Below are 24,080 nucleotides of genomic sequence, written 5' to 3'. Positions count from 1 at the left end.
GTCTAAAACAGCAAGCACATCAGCAGCTTTGACATTTGCAGTTAATGGTTGTACCATCCACTCACCCCTCTGCTCATGTTCCAACAAAAGTGTATGCGCATCTGGGGCTGGCAAGGTCCAAAAAGCACAAATAGTACCCTAAAAGTAGCCCATGTGAGTCATAATTTTTGGAATATGTTTTCAATATATGACAACTTTAGGTGAGAAACAGACTAGAGTTTAAATGGGGCTGTTCACACAAAAAATGTTATCCCATGCACTGCACCAATTCCAGAATCAGTATAAGGTCAGAATGTGTGCACAGATGTAAACTTTGCTGAAAAAATTTTTTTTTTCATATTTACTGCTAAAGTCCTGTCCATAACACTGGAAAAACACAGACAACAGACCAAACAAAGAGCAGAATGGAGATATCAGAGATTGTGAATGTTTGTAAATGTATCTACTTGTTTCTAAATGTAACATATAGAATGTCAAGAGTAAATTAATTATTCATGCCTGTATAGTGTGAACAGATAAGCATGAGTAGACTGAGCTGGTCGAGACCATATGCCTGTAGTGCAGACTTGGAACTTAGAAGTTTGAACTTTGGTCAGATATGTTAATAGCAAAGACGCACACACATTTAGTGTTGATTTTATTAGGATAACCTGTTCAACTGCTTGCTAACACAAATAACAGCCAATCAACTTGGTGATGTTGTAAAGTACAGAAGATGTCCACAGTTTACATAAAATAATTTTAAAATGTGTCTTTTTTTGCTAAACCAATGCATGCAGCAAAGCATTTATTAATACACAACCTTAAATCAGATGAGTTACAGCAGCAGAAGAGCACACACATGTCAACTAAGAAATAGAAACTGACATTTGGACTGACTAACCAAAACTGGACAACAAATATTAAGCATGACAGTTAGTTCACTATACTCCAGTATCCTTCACAGTCAACAGATTTCAATCCATTATGTTATGCTTCGTCTAATGGTGAGACTAAACAAACTGCAACAGACAACTCTCTGATAAATACACACACAGATTCACTTAGTCTCACTAACGCACACAATATATCTTATTATCAGAGTCAATAAGGTGCGACCAAGCCCAAGTGAGCTCAAAAGCTTAACAGGAATTGATGAGGGGGAACTTTATAGGCTGTCAGGAGTCAGCTGAATAGGTAGGGCACAGAATAAATTGGACCAGAGGTCAATGAAAGTGACCATTTCAGAGAACAATCAGCTTCATTCTACACAGAAAACACACTCAGAACACTTTCCAAAAAAAGAAAACAGCATTAAAACATAAAGGTAGGACAGTTTAAGATAAACCTAACAATGGGAACACCTAGAACACACCAATGTGAGATTTGCATCATGAATGAGTTGCTGAAGAATATGGTCTCTGTGATGCTATCAGGTACAGGTTTTTATGGAACATTCTACCAGAAATGTACACTTTTTTTTTTTATAAATGTGACAGGGCCTAATCTTTGAAGGCTCCTACACACCGGAATGCTTTTCGTTTGCGTTTTTGCATCAGCGTTTTACGAGACGTTTTTCCGTATTTAAACCCAAGCGATTTTCACTGGCGTCAAGCAGAAGAGGATGCAAAATCACTCCTTGATGTTAGATGGCGCTGCACAACTTTAAGCTTCTGACACCCTGCTTATAACACAGAGGAAGAGGAGGAGAGGAAGTTCACACGCTTGTTGATAAAGTTACTGGTGACTCGAACAATCATGGATGGTTCAAGCAGCAGCTCCAGCTCTAGCAATGAAGAAATAATTATTGTTCACAAGAGCTATAAGCAGCTAAACGTTCATATCGCCTCTGGGCACCTCTTCAATGTGCGCTCGCATTGACAACTTCGCTCGAAGTGCTGTTTACTGTAACTTCAGCAGCTCCGTGCACGTTAACAAAAGTGCCAATCTGATTGGTGGAGAAGGTTTTGACGTGACGCGTCACAACAAAAAAAATACGAGCATGAGGCATATTTTTTTAAAAAGAGCTTTTGCGCCTGGCGTTTTGCGCGTTGGTGTGCATGATCGAATTGACGCCCTTTATTTAGTCGCGACGCATTAAACGTCGACGGAAAACGCGAACAAAAAACGTCTCACTGTGCATGGGCCTTAAGCTTGTCCTCCTCAAAAAAATCATACAAAAACAAGCATAACATCATACAATTCAATGATAGAACGCATGCTTTTTCACTGTCAGCTTCACATAGTTATAGTCTTAAAGGTGTATTGCACGCATTTTATGCTAAATTTAATGCAAATGTGTCTGGACTGACAGAAACATGAGGACAATTGTAAAATAATTTTACTAATCAGTAATAAAATTATTTGTCGGATTATTTTATAATTTCATGTTTTTAATCAATTGATGTGAAACATAATTGATGAAATCTGAAATTGTTTTTTTTTCAAGATAACAGTTTTTAGCATAATAAAGCTATTAAGCAATTATACAGTAATTGGCTGAGGACAAGGTGTTTTTAATAAAGAATGAAAAATCTGAGAACCAAATGAATGAAATATACATTTACAGAACAACTCAAAGAAATTAACCATCAGTCTTTAAAAAAAAAATTGGGGATGAAATTTTTATTAACTGTATTTATGTTTTTATTTCAAAGACAGATAATGTTCGTTTCTGGTAGAATGCATCCCCTATATATTTACCAATACTGATTTTGTTCTTAGTGATAGCTTATTGGTGCTAGTTTTACAATTAGTTTGGCTAGTTTAGACATATACAGTAGAGTATAAACAAGGAAATTTTACTCAAATTAGCACCAAAATTTGTTCAAGATCACGTGAAAGGTCCAGTTGAAAATTGACTTTTGGGAGCAGCAGAAATAGAGCGGAGAAATCCCTACCTTTATTTCAAGATATATTCCAAATGACATGTTTCACCACATCTTGGTACACTTAAAAAAATGTCAATTTCTAAACCATAACAATTTGATTGTTCAGATTTATTTTATGTAAAAAAAAAAACAATGTTTTTTTTCTGTAAAGCAAATTTGAATAATCTAAATCATTTTTATCCACTATAAAGAACCAGTTTGTGAAATGGAAAGATTCCACAGAGGTTTAAGGTTCTTCAAAGAATCCCACTAAACAACCTTTATTTGTAAGAGTGCAATCCATCAATAAAAGGACAGTTTTACTCATATAACACTTGCATAAACCCATTTTGGTTCAAATTGAAATGCTGCCTTAACCAAACTTATGTCCCTTAATCAGAACAAAACAATCTATATGTCTGAAAATGCCCTTATTAACTCACTTTCCAGTTCCAATCCCATATGCAGTTTTTTCTTGGACTGTTTTTATGGGAACACGTTGACCACAGCCTTTCAAATCAAAGAAATAAATAGCCTCAGAGTAGACCATACAAACTACTACAATACATACAAGGTTTTCTAAAACCATGCATTGTTTGTGTGAGCAACAGACTGTGATATAAACACCTATGGCACAGGCTGGAAGTGAAAAGCATCAAACGTCCTCAGCTGCCATGACCAAACATCAAAACATCAAAGCTTTGCCATAGGCACTATATTTTATAGAAGAGCAACAACAGAGATGAAGATCATCAACAAATAATGCTCTGTTCATCACACAAAGATATGGTATGGCTTTAGAAGACTTATATTGAATTGATTTCAAAGACTTTTTTACTTTTATGATATGTTTTTTTTAGTATTGAACTGCCACTTTATGGCACAAATACCACGGCACATGAGTTTATAATGGCCAAATGTGCATTTCTGGGTGAACTTTTCGCTAATGGTATAGTCTATTACTCACCATGATGTTGTATGAACTTGAAATATTCTTGATCCACAGAAAAAAATACTGTATGTTGGTTTGGAATTACATGAGAGTGAATATATCACGGCACCATATTCATTAAGTCCTTTAAGTCCCAGGAAATCACATTGCAGGCTATGCAAAAAAAACATTGCAATAATGCAGAATGACACGAGTGTCAAAGCAGAAGGCAGAGTGTCTTTTTTTTTTTTTTTTTTTTTTGAGTAAGCTTTTCCTTTAATGCCCTCTTTACTCTTTCATCAAGGAAATATTTTAGGTCCATTATTTTTTTATTTTATATATTAATGGTTTAAAAGTAGCATGTTCAGAGGAACCATATCTTTAAATTGATAATGCTGCAATTTTAGTGTTTCATCCAGACAAAAAGGCCCTGGAAGAAATTCACAGTAAAGACATTTTTACAATTGGTTTTAGGGAAATAAACGTTCTTTACACGTTCTATTGATGATTGAGTCAAAAAAATTTGTCAATTATTTGGCATGTTTAATAGATAATAAAATATCAAGGAGATGTTACAGTATGGCAGGAAAGCTTTTTACAAAGAGGTGTGGAACAGTTAGGTTCTTAGCAAGGCAAGCTGATCTGTTGGATGTTTCCTGCAGGCACAGGACGTCAACATGATTGAAAATAAAAATCGGGTTGACATCAGAACCCAACATCAGGCCAACATTACTGACCAACGTTAGTATTTAACATCGTTCTTAGACGTCAAAATAACGTTGTCCTTAGACGCTGGCTAGACATTGAATTTTGGTCTAAATCTAACCTAATATTATCATGGTTACACTTTACAATAAGGTTCATTACTTAATGTTAACTATTGCATTTACTAACATGAACAAACAATAAACCATACATTTACTACTGTATTTGTTCATGCTAGTTAACTTTAGTTAATGAAAATACAGTAGTTCATTGTTAGTTCATGTTAACTCATGGTGCATTAACTAATGTTAACAAGCATGGACTTGGATATTAATAATGCATTAGTAAATGTTCAATTATGATTAATAAATGCTGTACATCTGTTGTTCAAGATTAGTTCATATTAGCAAATACATTATCTAATGAACCTTATTATAAAGTGTTACCATTATCATCATATGATGTTGTGTGCCTGCTGGGTTCATTCTTTAAAATGATTGGCAGGACCTCATTTTGATTAGGCTACCTCATTTTGGTATAGTAGCTGCTCACAGAGCATGATGGAAAAGGCACAAAATAAATTTGTATGAATAAATAAAAAAATTCATCAAAAGAGTATATGTTTAAAAAAAAAAAAAACTGGGAGTGATATGTAAAATGTTTAATAATGTGGTTCCTAGTTATTTGGTAAACTATTTTCAAATGGTGAGGCAGCAGCATTCATACAGTACTAGAGGATGGGATTTTTTTTAGAAGAATTTAGAATTTAGAAGTGTAGTGGGAGGAAATAGGTTTATCAATACAAGTGCAATCATGTGGAACAAATGACCAAAATCGATCAAGAAAATAAAAAAACTTAAGGAGGTTCAAAAAAGCGATCAAAAGATAGTTGTTTAATGAGGAAAGCTGGTTTGCATGGTAAATGATGATGTTTTTTATATGTTATTGTATTGTGAATAATGTTTTTCCTGCATGTGGTGTTTTATGCATTAACTGTAATTTGCAGCCATTCTTTGTTTTTTGTTTGTTTGCTTTTTTAACAGAAAGGACCACAATGGAAAAAAAACATGGCTTTATTGTGTTTTTATCCTCAATGGTTTTATTTCAAAATGTATAGGATATGTCAAAAATCTGTCAAATAAAAAGTCAACTCAATTCAATTTTATTGACTTGAAATATTCTTGATCCACAGAAAAAAATGTACAGTATGTTGGTTTGAAATTACATGAGAGTGAATATATCATGGCAACATATTCATTAAGTCCTTTAAGTCACAGGAAATCACATTGCAAGCTAAGCAAAAAAAAAAAAAAAAATTGCAATAATGCAGAATGACACGAGTGTCAAAGCACAAGGCAGAGTGTCTTTTTTTGAGTAAGCTTTTCTTTAATGTCCTCTTTACGTTCTTGCAAGACTTCTCATAATTGCGTCCACTAGCTCTAAAATAACATTGAGTGTTATCCCATCAAGCAGAATTAGCCGACTGAAGACAAGCAAGTAAGAAAATTAGCCCAGCGTGCATGTGAATATTTTAAATGAAAATGGCATAATGACTTGAAGAAATTCAGATGGTAGGGTTCAGTATTTTGAATCATGAGTTTATTTAAAAATGTCCGCACACTGAGCAGAAAGAAATTACGGGACAAGATGAGGGCTGAGTGATAAATGTCCAGTGGTAATTGCTTAGACCAGCGCAAGACTTTAAGGGTCATGGCCTTACTATATCTGCCCCTTCAAATTCTCCTGACCTGGACCTTGAATAATTATAAGATGATAAGAAAGAAACTGCACAAGAAGTACAAGGGGAAATGGATAAAAAGGAAGAAGGGTCTAGCATTCCTAACACAGCTCTTTTCTCCTCTGAGATTTTTCATTTTGCAATGTTGTGTTTAAGTTTCCATTTGCAAGGTGGTTGAAAAAAGGTAACGCATCCGAGAGCATCATTATGTGTATTTCCACCCAGCAGGAGGTATTCTGAGATCAAATTATAGCATTATCATCTGAGAGAGCAATGTGTTGGTAATTAGGGAGAAACTTCCTCCTCCCCCCTCTCCAAATTCATGCGCTATGATAATTACTTGCACAAGCTGATGACAGCAGTCTTCTCTTAATTAAGTCTTGCTAGAATTCATGTCCTAACTGACTATTTTAAGAGACCAAACAGAACAGGCATGAAATGAAACTTTAATATGTCTGACATTTGTGAAATTTACATTTGCTCAAACATGCCCACACAATCCTACCTGCTGTGAGGAGTTTAGCCTTTTTCTTTATGGGGAAAAAACATGTTAAAATACTATATCTCATATTCTAAAATGATTTCTTGTTGCTTTGTTTGAACGACCACTGTAAAAAAAAAAAAAAAAAAAAAAACAAGTAAAACTTGTCCACTGCAAAATCCAAGTTCAATTCTTCTGAACTAAAACTTCAAATTGAATTAAAGCTGCAAGCAGCAAATACAGGGACTTCACACAAAGGCTCACCACTGCCCGGTGGCCTTAGGATGACAGAGAACAGTGGACAATAATAATTTAAGCTGATAAATACAAAAACCTGAGAAAATCACTGATTTATGCCAAACTTTCTTCTGTCAGTAAGTGGCGCTATCACTGTAACTTATTATTTCCATGTAGATGTCTTCAGAAGAAGAATCTCATTGAACATGTTAATTTTCCGGCAAATCGGACATTGTGTGACTGAGTGTGCAGAGTTTGAGCATGTTTGCGTAACAGAGGCCAGCTAGTGAAGTGCGCAGGTAAACGTCACTCCTCCGATCTCTAAAGGTGCTCTAGTGACAGACGCTAGAGGCCATGTTCTTTAGCCTCCTTGTTAGAGCAACTGACTCCCATACGAAGAATCGCCAGTTCGATCCCAGCTCATAGCGGGTTGGGTGGTGTAGGACAAGCAGGGTTACATTTGGACCCTCAAAAATGTGATTCATTTGAGAAAATAATATGTATAATGATAATAATAATAATAATAAACGAGCAGCATGGTGGCTCGGTCCCTAAATACAATCCTAAATTTCTAATAAAGACTGAACATTTTTTGCAAAGCCTGCTCATTTTCTGATTATGATAGTGTGTGAGGCTCTGGCGTGACCACTGAAAATGAATCACTCTAAACAAATACTTCATAATATTTGTTGTGCAGATACTGTAAGACTAAGTCATCAATCAAAACTGTATATTTGTTTAATTTTAGTTGTGTGCATATTCACAACAACAGTTAAACAATGGGCATATATAAACTGATCAAAACATGAAAGATAAGCTTTATGCTGACTTGGTTTTCTCGAATTTGTAGTTATATGGCACCTATGATGAAAATCATCTTTTGTTAGCTGGACTGAACTGTGTGTATGTGTGTCCACAGTCATATTGAGGTGATATAAAGACAATAAGTCTCTTTTTTTTTAAATTTCCTGACGCTAAAATAGTATCGAAATCCCTTTCTTTTTGAGGCCCACCACAACGTGCCGCAAGCATGCGATTTCCCCACCCACCGAATTGATTGACAGCTACGTATTACCATGTCTCCATAGTAACAAATATAATCATATCAACAAGACAGGACATGCACAAAGCAACTGGAATTAAAAGATGAGCTCTCTGTGATCATTAATTATCATCAAATGTGATCAAGAATAAGTTTTACAAGTTTAAAACGTTTTTTTTTTTTTTATGTTTATAATGAACTACAGCGATTTTACCATCTTTACTTTATCACCACAGCCAGATGTCAGTACAATTATAAAAGACAACACATTTAATCCTGGTTTGTGGACATTAAATCCGGTTTATTTTGTACATTAATATAATGGATATCAATACAGCAGTGGATATTAACACGTATCCTGTCACATTTGCCATGCAAAAACAGTGCAAAGTTAAACACGTGCACTGTGTGTTTATCCAATATGAACTTTGTAACGACCTTGTGTGTGATTTATCATTGCAGAAAGGCTTGAACTAACTCCACAACAAATACATTAAATAATCATTGGGAAAGTTCTTACTGTCGTATTTCTCACAAACGTTACGTGAGATATGTTTCCTTCATGTCTGTCACTGTGCTGTTTATCTGACGCAGTCGGACACGGAGACACTCTAACGATGGAACGATGGGTGGGGAGAACTAGCATTAAAGGCACAGGCAACAAAAACAGCCACATTATGTTTAGAGCAGAAAAATCCAATTTTCTGAAAGGTATAATAAATAATCTGATAGACGTTTTGAGCTGAAACTTTACAGACACATTTTGGAAACACAAAAGACATATCCTAAATCTTGAAAAAGGGGTAAAATAGGTATCCTTTAACATCACAAAAAGAGCAAACTTAATGCAGTTATTTATTGGCTTTTGTTCATGTTTAAATTATTTGTGATACAAATTTTGCATATATTACTTTTAGTTTTTTTATCTAACATTTTTTTATTAATGGCAGTGCGGTGGCGCAGTGATTAGCACTGTCACTTCACAGCAAGAAGGTCGCTGGTTCGAGCCTCGACTAGGTCAGTTGGCATTTTCTGTGGAGTTTGCATGTTCTCCCCGTGTTCGCAGGGGTTTTCTCCGGTGCTCCGGTTTCCCCCACAGTCCAAAGACATGCGCTATAGATGAATTGGGTAAGCTAAATTGTCCATATGCATGTGTGTGAATGAGAGTGTATGGGTGTTTCCCAGTAATGCGTTGCAACTGGATGTTTTCGCCAAAGTGCCACTTTTTGGTCAAATGTTAAAGATATTTATAAAAAAATGTTAATAATTTTTGCTAAACGTTCATCATTTACATGACACTTGTCTTGTTATATTGCGAGAATATTGATACCAAATATGTCAAAATTAACAAAATTTGTTAAAAAAAAAATGTTTCCTCTTTTGTTTTTGATTGACAACCTTTTTTTTCAAACTCCTCCTAGATCGCTGTTTTTTCAGATTTTCACCAATTTTTACTACGATGTTCTTCAGACCATGCTGGCAAAAAGTTATTGAATTCATGTTGAAGGTTTTCATTTTCTGCACCGACAAACGTGCTGGCAAAATGTTAAAGATCGTTTATTAGGTCAGGTAAGTTACCCAATATTAACGTCTTAAAAGTGTTTAGCTCATATTTTAGTCTTTTTTTTTTTTTTTTTTGTATCTTGCTATATTAATTTTTGCCTGTTCAGGAATAGGTGCCTTTTAGTTCCATCCACTGTCAACATTAATCTGCTTTGTGTGATGCACAATATCTGTTCATCTATTATCTTTGTACATAAATGAATACATAATATAGCCTATATGCTCATCTTGTAAATACAAATATTAATAATAGCTTACAACAGTGTTGATGAAAGACAAACAATGTGAAAGTCCATCATAACCTCCTATGTGCAGTATAAAAGCAGCTGAGCTGGAAAAGTTATTATCTGTCTATGCAAATTAGCTTTGAGATATACTCTATACTGCCTTAATATCTGTGGATTTTTTTCAGTCTAAAATTACACTAGGTGTAGATTCTTTGTTGTAGATAATAATTATCTAGAGTGCATCTTGATGTCAAAATGACATTAAAAAACATGTTAAACATGCAAAGCATGTCAATTACCTTGACATAGAAACAACATCAAATTGACATTTAACAATAGCATCAAAAAACACATTAATTATGATTACAGGACTGCCCTGTGATACATTTTTGATGTTTTTGATGCAAATGTTAAATGTCAATTCGATGTAATTTTTTACATCAAGGTAGTTTACATTTATACACAATTCAATGTAAATGTGTAATTTTGCAATTGAAGCTTCCAGATAAATAAAACTTTGTGTGTGTGCGTATAACTCAACACGATCTCAATCGCAATTCAAAGCTTTTTGATTTAGTGGCTAATTTGTATGAATTTGTACAATCTCATCCGTACAATTTAGTATGAATCCCCCAATGTCGATTAGGTTTAGGGGTGGGGTTGTCTGCCATGCCTCTTTTTTTAAATCATACATTTTCATACAACTGAACTCAAAATGATGTAAAATAGTTACGTCAAAACGTAAAATAGTTACGTTTACTTGTGAGATCAGGCTGGTATAATTACAGTAGATCGTTGGTGCTGACGCGTTTGTTCCTTGAACAGTTCGATGATAAAATGAAACGTACTTACCTTTGAATATGAAGTTAAATATTCCAACCCATTGATTGTCCATTTCATCAATAGAAAAAAAAAAAAGTTAACATCAAAATAAACATCCATCAAGGTCAAAACATTTGTTTGACCTTCTTCTATACTCTGCAGGTCATCGCTAGGGGAGGATAAATACATCATACATCTCTAGTGGTGTAAAAAAAATTACAAACAAAAAAAGCTCCAATACTTTTTTTTTATTTATTCATTTTGTAGTTATTTGTATTTATTTATTAATTTCATATAGTTAGGACATAAAGGTTTTGACATTAAATCAATCAACATTTTTGACATCAAGGTGTCCACTGGGTATAATCTAACCAACACTGGATTGTTTGGATTTCTAGCCAAATCAAGGCATCAATTTGTCACCATTGTAATGTTTATTGGGGTTGCCAATACTAAACAGTGCCAGCTCTGAAATTAATTCTTCTATAAAAAGTGCATATTATTTAAGCCATAAAGTTCATTTTAGTGGTGGGACTGCTGTTCTAGGTGAATGAACTTCAAGTTATTCAAAGCCCCAGATACTCCTAGACAGCCAAATCCAACTCGAATTTTATTATAGCTCATAATACCATGAGCGGAGCACCGTGGGGGTTGCTGGATGTGTCTTGTATGCCAATGCCCAAACACACACACACGCACACACACGACCCCTGAATGTTGTTTACTGACGATATAGTCTGTGACAGGCTAAAACGCCTGCATTTGGAGCAAACCAGCACCCCGGTGAAAACAAAAATCAGCATTTTGTAAACAGTTGCTAACATTTTGTTGAAGCCACCATTCAAAATTGCACCGACTGAGAGGATGCGCAACCACAGAGAGGTTTAGATAAAAAAAAAATAAAAAAAAAACTATCTTTGTTGAGGTTTTTATTCAAGCAGGAATCGCCCTTGTGCTCTCTAACATTCAAAAGCTTTTTTTGTGCGATTTTATAGGAATGTTCATGAGCTTGCAGGAATGTTTATGAGCCCTATACTGTAAAAACCAGCCATATATGAAACAAACTTAAAATCAGATACACATATAATTTATATGCAGAGTCAGTTTGTAGCTAAGCGATACTGACACAGTACACAGAGATGCATTATGAATCATGGATTGAGATAATTCTCTCTTCAGATGTAACATTTATAGCTCAAGCTCTTCACAAAACAACATATTAAAGTTAATTAACCTCGGACGATTATGGCAGAATCAGAGTCACAAGGCAGACCAGATTCATAAAAATCAATAGTTTATCCGTTTTGGATGGAGCTAGGCCTCAATTCCAGGGTATATTTATATTGCTGCATTTTTGAAGATTATGTTAAAATGGAGCTGCGCTTGCAAAAAAAATCAATAGCTATTAAATGCCTGCAATCGCCCTCCATCAAAAGAGAAAGCTTACATTTGTCAAGCCAAATTTAGCTTCTGTATCTGCTGCATTAGGCACTATATTGAAGTACTGTAATAGCCTACAAAGTGCTTTGTTGATTAAAAGATAAGTGGTGATGGTTTGTATTACTTCAGTGAAACAACTCATTTGAATACATTTTGTTCAATTAAAATTAATGTGCAGCGCAATAGATACTGTAGGCAAACTTAGCGATATTTATTTCATAACGTCATTTACTTAAAAAAAAGATCACCGTTTCAAATAGTTTTCAGAGGCTCACATTTTCCTAACAAAGCAGAAACTCTGGGTATAACTTTGCAAGGTTAATAAGCAATTCTGTCTCATTATGTTCACATAGGATATCGAAGTCATGCAGCTATACTGTAAACAGTATTTTAACATTAATCTGTTGACCCTTTTAACTTTCATCTCTTTCTGTAAGCAAAACATCATTTGGAAATGAAAGGGACAAGTTAGGTACAGGCTGAAAAATGTTTATTTTAATGCTTAAGGAACTAACTTGAAGGTTAAAAAAAAAGGCTCAGACAAGGTAGCCAAGCAAAAATACAGTTAACTCTTCCTGTTACTGTTCACGTTAACCTTAACCCTTTGATGCACTACATGGGTCTAAAGTGACCCATGTAAGTTTATTTTTTCTATATCGATTTTATAGCTTGGAGTCGTCATATTGTCAATTACACATTTTCAGGTATAATATTGTTGTGGTGTTCTGTAATTGTGTGTTGTGTCCAATTAAATGATTATAATATTGGATTGATTAACTGAGATATTGTGAATGCATTTTTGAGATTGTGTAATTAGTAAATATGGATAATGATGTAAAACAACACTGGGATATAATATAAAAATGCCTAATAGTAATGGAAAAATAGTGCATTTTCATGGCTAATTATTCTTTCAGGCGAAATAGAGTGCATTGGTTCAATATGTCCATTTTCAATTTTCCAAAAAAAAAAAACAGGCCTTGTCAAATAACAAACTAAGACCTGATCACCCTGAACACATTTTTGTGTGATTGAGATTGCAGTTTTGCAGTAAATGTTTTGCCCATGTTTATGCACAATGAGTGCCTCATGTTTTAACCTTATGATGCACATTTTTGACGGAGCATTTTGTGTGTCTGCAGTTGATAAAAAAAGTAAATATTGTATAGAAAATCGCACACCCAATGTCATGTGGTCGTGTATTAAGATCAATAATAAAGTGTTTGCCTAGCAACATAAAAAAAAAAAATGCATCGCACTGCTCTTTTCTTATTATTTATCTATGCCTAGGTACTATATTTCTGCACCTTAATTTTATGGTACCTTTAGTAAGATGACAATGCTTATAGAATGGTTTCATTTATTAGAGTAAAGTCATAAATTTGGCCAATAAAATTTAAATTTAAGCCAATGAGAATAGTTTACAAAATAAAGCATCTGAACATAGTGATGTGGAAATGTTTGCACAAGCTTTGCAATTTTGTTGTTTTAATAAGACAATATACAATATTAGATTTGGATTTAAAGAGTCCCTATTATGGATTTTTTTAAAATTACCTTCCATGTGTGTAACAAAGCACTAAGTGAAGTGAAATATCCAGCTAAAGATTAAATCTGAAAGTGCACCTTGTTTATAACTATTGATTCATCTATAAAATTAATTGTCTGGGTAACAAATCTTTAGCCATGTCAGCATTATAGCCACAGTCTTGTGCTGTGTTCTTGTCATTTTTCAGATGAGTAATTCAACAATCTATATGCTTACAATGGGGGATTTGTCGACCGTTTGTTAAAGAAAGGATCAGAAAAGACTATTGATGTATGGGACTTTTAGTCAGAACTTGACAGGAACATTACAGTACACAGTTCATGGACCAGTTTCTTGAAATGGTTGCCTCTTAGCTTGCAAATCATGTATTTAATAGTGTCTTATTACTTTTGTTACTTGCTCCATGCGGCCTGTACTATATCTGGTTCACTTTTTATATTCTCATATCGTGTCTAAAACATGTTAAAAATGTGGCATGTGCCACTTTGTTTGGATTCAAACACATTGCTATGGCCACTGTCAGCTGTGCCTACACACGTGGCGGTCAAGTTTCAAAATAGGTCAGCTTTTGCTACTGTGTGGATTAATACTGAATGTGTGTCATGGTTAAGAATAGAGCAATATGCTGGTGTTAAACTGCAATGCTTTAATGCACTCCTGCATTGGGCTCACACATACACTCTGCACTCTGACTACTTCAACGTTGATAAGCCGTTGTTGGCGTTTCTCTCTGTCTCACGCTGAAGGCAGTCGACCAATCCCAATAGACTGGGTCATCGGACAAATCAACACAGATTAGCATCTCGCTAAGGAAGGGTTTGGGAACAAATGAATTGCTAAACGAATCATATTGGAGTCATTGAGATAATTAGTTAAAAATAAATGCATATTATAAGACAATGAAAGTATTTTCTGACCCTGTATGGATATCAGCATGTTGTTGGAGACCCCCAAAACTAAAATATATTTTTTTAAATGCATAATAGGGGCTCTTTAATGTAAGCATCTCTGCGTTATTCAACACAAAAAAGCAGCTCTTTACTCACATCTGAATTGGGTTGGACAATATAACACAGTAGCTTAGTAGGTTAGCACAATTGCCTCACAGCAAGAAAGATGCTGGTTCAAGTCTCAGCTGGACTCGGCTGTGTGAAGTTCTTCCCAAGTACTGGGTTGCCTCAAGAAAACCTAAGCCAGAGAAATTGGTGGTTCATTCCACTGTGGTGACCCATGATAAAGCAGGGAATAAGCTGAAGGAAAGTAAGTATATCACATTCATTTATTAATTCAATAATTTTCTTTTTGGCTTAGTCTCTTTATTAATCAGTGGTCTCCACAGAGGAATGAACCGCCAACCATATGTTTTAAGCAGTCACTGGTAAAAACACATACACACTCATTCACATACATACACTATACAGACAATTTAGCTTACCCAATTTAACTATAGCTCATGTCTTTGGACTGTGGGGGAAACCGGAGCACCTGGAAGAAACCCACGCGAACACAGTGAGAACAAGCAAACTCCACACAGAAACGCCAACTGGCACAGCCGAGGCTCGAACCAGTGACCTTCTTGCTGTGAGGTGACAGTGATACTCACTGCGACACTGCGCCACCCAAGTATATCATATATATTAAAAAGAGTGAAAAAGTAAGGGGAAAAGTGCATGATCTAATCTGACCTACTATACATTAGTCAAGCTTTTTATTATGGGTTTTAAAATAATGTGTGAGATATTGTTTACATAGTTTGAAGCAGCTTGCCCCATCAAATTTTCTGACAGATACATGTGCTGCTGACAGATACGATACTTGTGCTGTTTATGCGTTTGAGATGAGCTGTTTTCCTCAGTGAGTAACTTGAATTTCACACGTATTTTCTCCATCTGTAAATGTTAGAAATATTTCCATTTTGCTGTCAGGGGTACATGAGCCTCCTGCATGCGAATTTCTTACAAAGTGGGAATGCAAAAACTATTGCACACTCACCGGCCACTTTATTAAGTACACCTGTCCAACTGCTCGTTAATGCAAATTTCTAATCAGCGAATTAAATGTCAGCAACTCAATGCATTAAGGCATGTAGACATGATCAAGATGATCTGCTGCAGTTCAGTCCAAGCATAAGAATTGGGAAGAAAGGTGATTTAAGTGACTTTGAATGTGGCATCGTTATTGGTACCAGACGGGCTGGTCTGAGTATTTCAGATTCTGCTGATCTACTGGGATTTTCATGCACAACCATCTCTAGGGTTTAATTGTATTGCATGTAACTTTAACAAAATGCTTTAATGGACAACATGGCTAGAATGTAAAAAAGAAAAGAAAAACAAATACATATTTTTTAAAATAAAAACACTAATTCAACACAAAAATATAGAGATATGTCCTGTGCTTAGCAAACCCGTAAAAATACAGAGAACTAAATGAAACCAAAAAAATATTTTCTTAAAGGGAAATCCACTCATTCAAGTTTACATTATTTTGTGCAATAGATTTCACTTTAACGAAAATTAATTAAACAAACTCGATTAATGAAACCATTGAAAATTGATGAAAAAAAAAAAACGACATGTTTTACTATAGCTATAAGACCTAGGGCACTGCTATCTTGGAAAGTCACTGTGTCTGACGTCACGGGGTGGTTCCGTTCCCTTGGCTGAAAAGATATAATGGAAGTAAAGGACTGAACACGGAGACTGTAAAGCCTAATTTAAGCCTATGCGTGAAGTTCTGGGCGTGGAGCTGATGCAAATACAAGCATCAGATGTGTTTCTAACATATAAATATATTTATTCTATTTTTCTTTTTTTTTCCATTTAATTACCAATCATTTTATGCTCTTTAGTTCAATCTCTGTATTACGCTTCCTGATTGCCTGTATGGGTTTCAGCCATGGTTTCAACAAGGTCCGCTACTGACATAATTGAGGCGGGTACTTTTACTTTTCACTACTATAGCTGCTCACTTCTGCTCATGTTCAAACCAAACTAAGATCGGCGTGGTTTTTCACATGGCAGGTTTTTATCCTTCATACATGTTAAAAGGTCGAATTGATTGGATTGATGAGGGAATATGTCTTGACGTTATCCACACAGACATGACTTGGTAAAGCGTGAAGTCATGTATAATTTTAATAGTTCCATTAGTCTGAATGGAAATCCCCTCGTCACGCAGCGCTGGAGCAGCGTGAGGGACTGTACCAAAGTGCATCGAATGAAAGGTATTAACAAAAGAAAAATACACAACTTAAACACTTAAATGCTTGTATTTTTTGTATTTGCACCAGCTTTGTGATGCACGTCCACAACTTCATGCATTAGGTTAAATTAGACTGTCCAGTCTCTGTGTTCAGCCCGTTACTATCATTGTTAAAATGCATACAGGCAGTCAGGCAGCGCAATACAGAGAGGGGATCAAAGCGCATCAAATGATCGGTAATTAAATGGGAAAAATAGAATAAATATATATTTATTTATTGGACACACATCTGATGCTTGTACTTGCACCATCTCCATGTCCACAACTTCACACATTGGCTTAAATTTGGCTATACAGTCTCTTTGTTCAGTCCTTTACTTCCACTGTATCTGTTCAGCTGAGGGAACGGAACCAACCCTGTGACGTCAGACACAGCGATATCCCAAGATGGTAGTGCCCTAGGTCTAAAATCTATAGTAAAACATGCCGTTTTCTTCTAAATGGCTTCATTAATCAAGTTTGTTTAATATATGTTTATTAAAGTGGAATACAATGTACAAAATAATGTAAAATTGACTAAGTGCTTAATTTTCCCTTTGAAAAAGAAGAAAGGTAAGAGTTACACCACTATTATAAAGCAATGCTGGTTTGAATTTGTTTTCTGTTCAGAAGTTTTTTAATTTCCAAAACTAAGCACATGGTTCCTAGAAAGTCACTTTGGCAAGCTGTTCCAAACTCTAAAAACAAACTTTATTTTGGCTATTTATATATTTTGATGAGCACAGACCCATTCACACACACACTTAATTTGCTGTGATTAATGATTGATGTTTTCAAGCCTCATAGTTATGCCAGGTTTTGTGTGAAAATACAAATGGCAAGTTGATAGACACTATGACTGGGTGAGGGTGAGTCATTGTAGGTGACTGTGAGTATGTGAGTGACTGCACAGTTATGAAACAACCCAGAGTAATGATGAGTTTAATGATATATTCACTGCTGAATTATGCTGGGTAGATTTATTTGTTTGTTTGTTTCTCCTGCTCTGCCAGCTCTTTCAAATCTCGTAATTAATTGTTGCAAGGCATTTGGAATCTAAAGAAAATCTTTTAAAGCACATCTCAATAAAATGCTCCCCGAAGCATTGTGCAAGCGCATAGATTGACAGCAGTCTGATCTCAATAAAGACTAGCATAAACAAACCCCAGCAAGAGAGAGGGATAGGAAACCAGGAACATCAAAGCGTGAATGACAACATACTGTGGTTTCAATAACATCAGCCACAGACAGTGACATCAAACCACTTGTGAGTACATGACAGTTTCCTTCACTTTGAAACTTAAAACGGCATGTTTCCTGCTTTGACTCACAGTTTAACGAGTAGTGCCATATGATCAACTACTATGGTTGAGAACCAAAATCTGGTGCTAAATGGTGAACTGTGCCTCGTTTGAGCCCCAACAAAGAAAAAAGGCCATTCTGTGTGGAGTTTTCACATTCTCTGGTTTCCTCCTACATAACAAAGATTTGCAGGTTAGATGCATTCTAAAATCCCCTATTATGCATTGATACATTTTGTTGAATTTGTTTTCTGATGTCTACATGGAAGGTATGTGAAAGTGCAAAAAATACCCAAAAACATTTATAACAAGACCATTTAGTACCATAAGATTTGGGCTTATAAGAAAAGCTCTGTTTTGCCTTATTTGGAAGGGTTGTGAATATTAATGAGCTCTGGTCTCATGCTCCTGCCAGAACTCTCACAGCTCATAGCTCTAAGACTCGCACAGCATTATGTACTCTGACACATACTCAAGCAAAATAATCATACTCTTGTGAAAAAATACTGAACGAATTGAGTAGATTCCTTGTCAAAGGACAATTATTTCAGATGAAGAGGAAAAAAGGTTTACTGAGTGAGTGAGATACTTGTCTATAACAGCTCCCATTGTGTTCTGGATGAAATATAATTAATTTATAATTTTTTTTGGCTTAGTCCCTGATTATGAGGGATCACCACAGTGGAATGAACCGGCGGATAAAATTAAAGATCAATTTAAATTTTACCAGACAAAATGTATTTAGAGTTTTATATTGTTAGTACATGTATCTGTTGCCTCATTACACATTTTCTTTTTAAAATATTTCCTAAATGATGCTTAACAGAAAGCATATTTTCACAGTATGTCTGATAAAAAAAAATTATTCTGGAGAAAGTCTTATTTGTTTTATTTTAGCTAGAATGAAAAAAAAAATATTTCCATTTTAAGGTCAAATTTATTAGCCCCTTTAAGCAATTTGTTTTCGATAGTCTACAGAACAAACCATCATAATACAGTAACTTGCCTAATTACCCTAACCAGCCTAGTTAAGCCTTTAAATATCACTTTAAGCTGTTTGGAAGTGTCTTGAAAAAAAATCTAGTAAAATATTATTTACTGTCATCATGGCAAAGATAAAATAAATCAGTTATTAGAAATGAGTTATTAAAACTATTACGTTTAAAAATGTGTTGAAAAAATCTTCTCCCCGGGTTAATAATTCTGACTTCAAGTGTATATACACAATATCTAATAAGTTGTGTTAAACTTAGAAAATATAGAAAACAATAATAAATGTTGTAAACTCTCTAGGAAAAATATGAAGGGAAATGTGCAGACAGTGATAGACAGTGACTTAAAGAGCCCATATTATGGGTTTTTGAAAATTCCCCTCCATGTAGTGTGTAACACAGCTCTAAGTGAAGTGAAGTATCCAGCTAAGGCTTAAATCTGTAAGAATACAGTGTTTAAAACTGTTGATTCATCTATAAAAGAGTCGATTCATAGTGCTTCAAACGAGTCGCCTTGATACCGACTCATTAGGTGTTTCGCCATGACGTACGAACGAAACAAAGTTTTTCACGTGCACGCGCAAACCCGGGAGATTTCAAACCTGAGGCCCCGCCCTCTGACGCAGTAACCCAGACACACACACACACACACCCACAAACACACGCACACAAACATGCCGGTCGATTGAAGTGACATTGCAGATGGATATATTGAGTCTCTACCCAAAGATGAAACCTCAGCATTATAGCCAAGCAGTTGGAAACTACTGGAAACTTCTGGAAGCTACATGCTACAAAGAATACTTCATCTGCGTTTGTTAAAGGAAGGATCAGTAACTTACTGATGGACATCAGGATGGGTTTCTTCCATTTCTCAAGTGTAAGTACGTGCGGTTAAAGTTGTTGCCTCGTTGACTCTAGCTTGCAAATGTATTTAGTTGTGATTTGTTACTTGTAACCGAGTGTACTGTATCAGGTTAACTGGCTATATTCTCTTATCGCGTGCAGTCACGTTAAAAACGCGACGCGTGCTGCTGTTTATGGAGCTCCGTGGTAACGTTAGAGGTGTGCATACCCGCGGCTGTCCCCGCGCCAGATTTCTGCGGCGCGGGAATAAATTTCCGAATAAATCGCCGGAGCGGTCGGTAACGGGTTTGATTTGGGACGGGAGCGGGCTGCCTGAGAAAGAGAAAGATGTGTCCGCTTGGTGCTTGTGTGTTAGTGCGCACGCGCGCGTATGAGAGAGAGAGAGAGAGAGAGAGAGAGAGAGAGAGAGAGAGAGAGAGAGAGAGAGAGAGAGAGAGAGAGAGAGAGAGAGAGAGAGAGAGAGAGAGAGAGAGAGAGAGAGAGAGAGAGAGAGAGAGAGAGAGAGAGAGAGAGAGAGAGCGAGCGAGCGAGCGAGAGCTTTATGCTTGGTGCTGTGTGTGTGTTTATACAGATTTTCGGTTTTGTTCTCCCCCGCTCTTTAGCGGGATCGGGCGCGGCGGGCAGAATACGGGGCGGGTTCTAAGGCTAAAACCTGGCGGGTGCGGGCGGAAGCGGGAGCGTTCTCGTCTGGAGGTGTGTGTGTGTGTTTGTGTGTGTGTGGCAGCTAAAATCCACGCCTACACTATCTAGCGTGTATGAACTGTGATTACTTTTTAAATTGCTGATTAGCTATTGGCCATTTCACTCTCTGACTGAAGGCAGTCGACCAATCGCGACAGACTGTCATCGGTCCAATCAGCGCAGATTAGCTTCGCGCTAAGGAGGGGTTTGGGAACAAATGAATCACTGAACGATTCATACAGGAGTCGCTGGGATAATTAGGTAAAAATAAATGCAGATTATAAGACCATGAAAGTGTTTTTTGACCTTGCATGCATATTAGACTGTTGTTGGAGACCCTTACAACCAAGATATGACCCTATTTCATGTATAATATGGGCTCTTTAAAAAACACAAAGTCTGGATAACTATTCTGTCAAAATTGAATATTTGTAGTGAAAAATACTGTGCACTCCATTTAAAACAATAAATATCATGATAGGTCAGGAGTCAGAACATGCAGCAAGTCAAGAGGAGTGTTGTGTTTTTGCCAGGGAAGACAAATAGGTTCATATTTTTTTGCAAAAGAACTCCTGAAAATGTAAGCTGTTTTTTTTTTTCAACAATACACTACCTGACAAAAGTCTCGTCTACTGTAAGTTTTAGGAGCAACAAATAATAACCCAGCTGCCAGTTGATCATTTGGTATCAGAAGTGATTTATATGGCAGGCAAAAACCTCTAGGTTAAGCTTTTGCCACAATAAAATATGATCATGCCTTGATTTTTAGTCATTTAATTAGGACAGTAAAGTCCAAATATGTTAGACAAAAGTCTTGTCACTTAACAGAAATAATGTACAGTATAGAATATTTAGTCATGGTGCAGTGGAAAAAAAATTAATACTGTGTCTGACTCCCATGAGCATGGACGACTGCATCCATACATCTCTGCAATGACTCAAATAACTTATTAGTAAGTCATCTGGAATAGCAAAGAAAGCATTCTTTGCAGGACTCCTAGAGTTCATCAGGATTCTTTGGATTCTTCTCCAATGCCTCCTCCTTCATCTTACCCCAGTCATAATCAATAATAATCATGTTTGAAAACTGGGATGGTCAATGCTTGAGTATCTTGACCTTCTTTGCTGTCAGGAACTTTGATTTGAAAGCTAGGGATGGAGCGTTAATCTGCTGAAGAATTTTCCTTCTCCTGTGCTTTGTAATGTGATAGACAGCACACATGTCATGATATCTCAAGCTGTTGATGATGCCATGCACTCTGGAGATCTCTCGCACACCCCCATACTGAATGTAAACCCAAACCATGATTTTTCCTTCACCAAACTTGACTGATTTCTGTGAGAATCTTGGGTCCATGTGGGTTCCAATAGGTCTTCTGCAGTATTTGTGATGATTGGGATGTAGTTCAACAGATGATTCATCAGAAAAATCTACCTTCAGACCCTTTTCCAAATGATCAACTAAAAGTCAAGTTATTATTTGTTGCACTTACAACTGGGATTGATGACAAGTCTTTTGTCAGGTAGTGTACAAACTGATTTCTTTGTTAATGCTATTTCTGTAACTGTTTGGTAAAGTAGTTTTGCTTTCATTGTGTATTTATTATGCAAATTTTATTTTATATTTATGTATGTTATGCTCTTTATCTCTCTATCTGTTTTTAAATGGTTCAGGGCCATTCAGGCACTGGTACTGTTTTAAAAATTTGACTTTGGCACTGGTACAGAATTGTAACAAATCCAAACAATATGTTAAAAGTCTCTAAAGTTATAGCAACTATAAAATAAAACAGTTAACAGCATAATGAGAACTTCCCGTTTTCTCACTTGTCTATATCTGTGTGTGTGTGTGTGTGTGTGTGTGTGTGTGTGTGTGTGTGTGTGTGTGTGTGTGTGTGTGTGTGTGTGTGTGTGTATGTGTGTGTGTGTGTGTGTGTGTGTGTGTGTGTGTGTGTGTGTGTGTGTGTGTGTGCTGTTCTTCAGAAAAAACTCCAACCTGGCACATTGCTGTGTTCATTTTGAATGTGTTAATTCACACTCATTTTCACTTGCTGACTCCAGTACGTGGTAAGACGGGGGTGAAGAAGGTCTATGAAAGCCCGTGTGATGGATGGCAGGGGAGGTGAGGTGAGGTGGAGAGGATTGGGGAAAGGAAGTGCGTGCTCTCTTGCTCTGTTGATCTTCCCAGGAGAGGTGAAGGTGTCAGTATTGACAGAAATGCCTCTTTCATCTCTCTGCTGACTACAGAGCACAAAGCAATTAGAGCTGTCAGTCATTATTTAGGGCACTATTCTTAAATAATCGGCCAATAACCGCAAGACGTCCTAAGAGGCATGTCACGTAAGGTTTTCCCTCCATGGTTCATTTCAGGATCGGTACTAAACTCATAATTTGGAAGCACATCCATAATGAATTACCACCACAAAGTAAATTAAAGTAATGAGTTCAATGTAAACGCTCTCGGCCTTCTGCTAGCACATTATGCCTTTTCCCTTTCCTTTTAAACGGGATCCTTTTTCCGTCAATTATCCACAAACCAGCAATTCTCTTAAAAACGACATTGACGTCAATGCATCTGCATCAGCAAGAGGAGAACATACCGTTGGACAAACATGCAGGTCTATGCATTTTCCCTCTGATTAGCCGACAAACCCACTAGAGCTCCAGTGCCATGAGGGTTTTAGTTCCTAGAAAAAATGGTCAATTGTATTTCTAAAAGACCAAGTGCAATATGATGTCACCGGAATTCAAATACAGGCTCTCTGTGACGGGACGCAGCTTGTTAGACCACCTCAATGTTCAAGCGCCCCGTTCTCCTCTTCTATTATTGTGCTCAAGAAGACTCCATAACATTTGCATGAACTCTTTCTTGTAAATGTCAAAGACGGAATAAATTGGGTCCACTATGCTTTTGGTTTCACCAATAATGGTCTTCTTTTGCTTCTCCATGTGTGTCAGACATAAGCAGGCGTTGCATGTAAAGAGCTTTTATTTGACTAGCAGTCTGGATTGAGAAGTGACGCATAAAACTTTAAATAAAGAGACAAAAAAATCAGAGCTGTGGAATACACTTTTAGATATTCTATCATCAAAGCTTGTATACTTTTAATTCTTTAAGAATAATATTTATTTACATTTCACATTTAGCAGGCACTTTCATCCAAAGTAATTAACAAACAACAAATAAAACAAGCAATTTATCATAAACTGGCAAATATTTGTTTAAAGTAGACTGTTATTTTTGTATAATTAGGATTAGATATTAATATTAAAGACCATTTTTAGCTGAAATATTAAAATAATAATTTATATTGTTGTTGTCGTTGTTATTTCAAAGTCAGCATGTAAGAATGATTTCTTATTAATTTTTCAGAAAACATTTTAAAAATATATATATTTTTTTAAATTTACA

The 24,080-nt window shown here is 36.0% G+C and overlaps 1 long non-coding RNA gene across 2 annotated transcripts in view; it reads right to left on the bottom strand.

Annotated features, from left to right (window-relative positions):
* LOC141385534 (uncharacterized) overlaps positions 1 to 24,080 on the bottom strand; it is a 173,707-nt gene that overhangs the window by 61,823 nt on the left and 87,804 nt on the right. The gene's annotated exons all lie outside the window — the stretch shown is intronic.

The sequence above is a fragment of the Danio rerio genome, chromosome 1 (genome assembly GCF_052040795.2).
Source record: "Danio rerio strain M-AB ecotype USA chromosome 1, GRCz13ab, whole genome shotgun sequence".
Classification (NCBI taxonomy): domain Eukaryota; kingdom Metazoa; phylum Chordata; class Actinopteri; order Cypriniformes; family Danionidae; genus Danio; species Danio rerio.
Note: the sequence above shows the minus strand (reverse complement) of the source record. Positions and strands in the feature narration are given on the sequence as shown.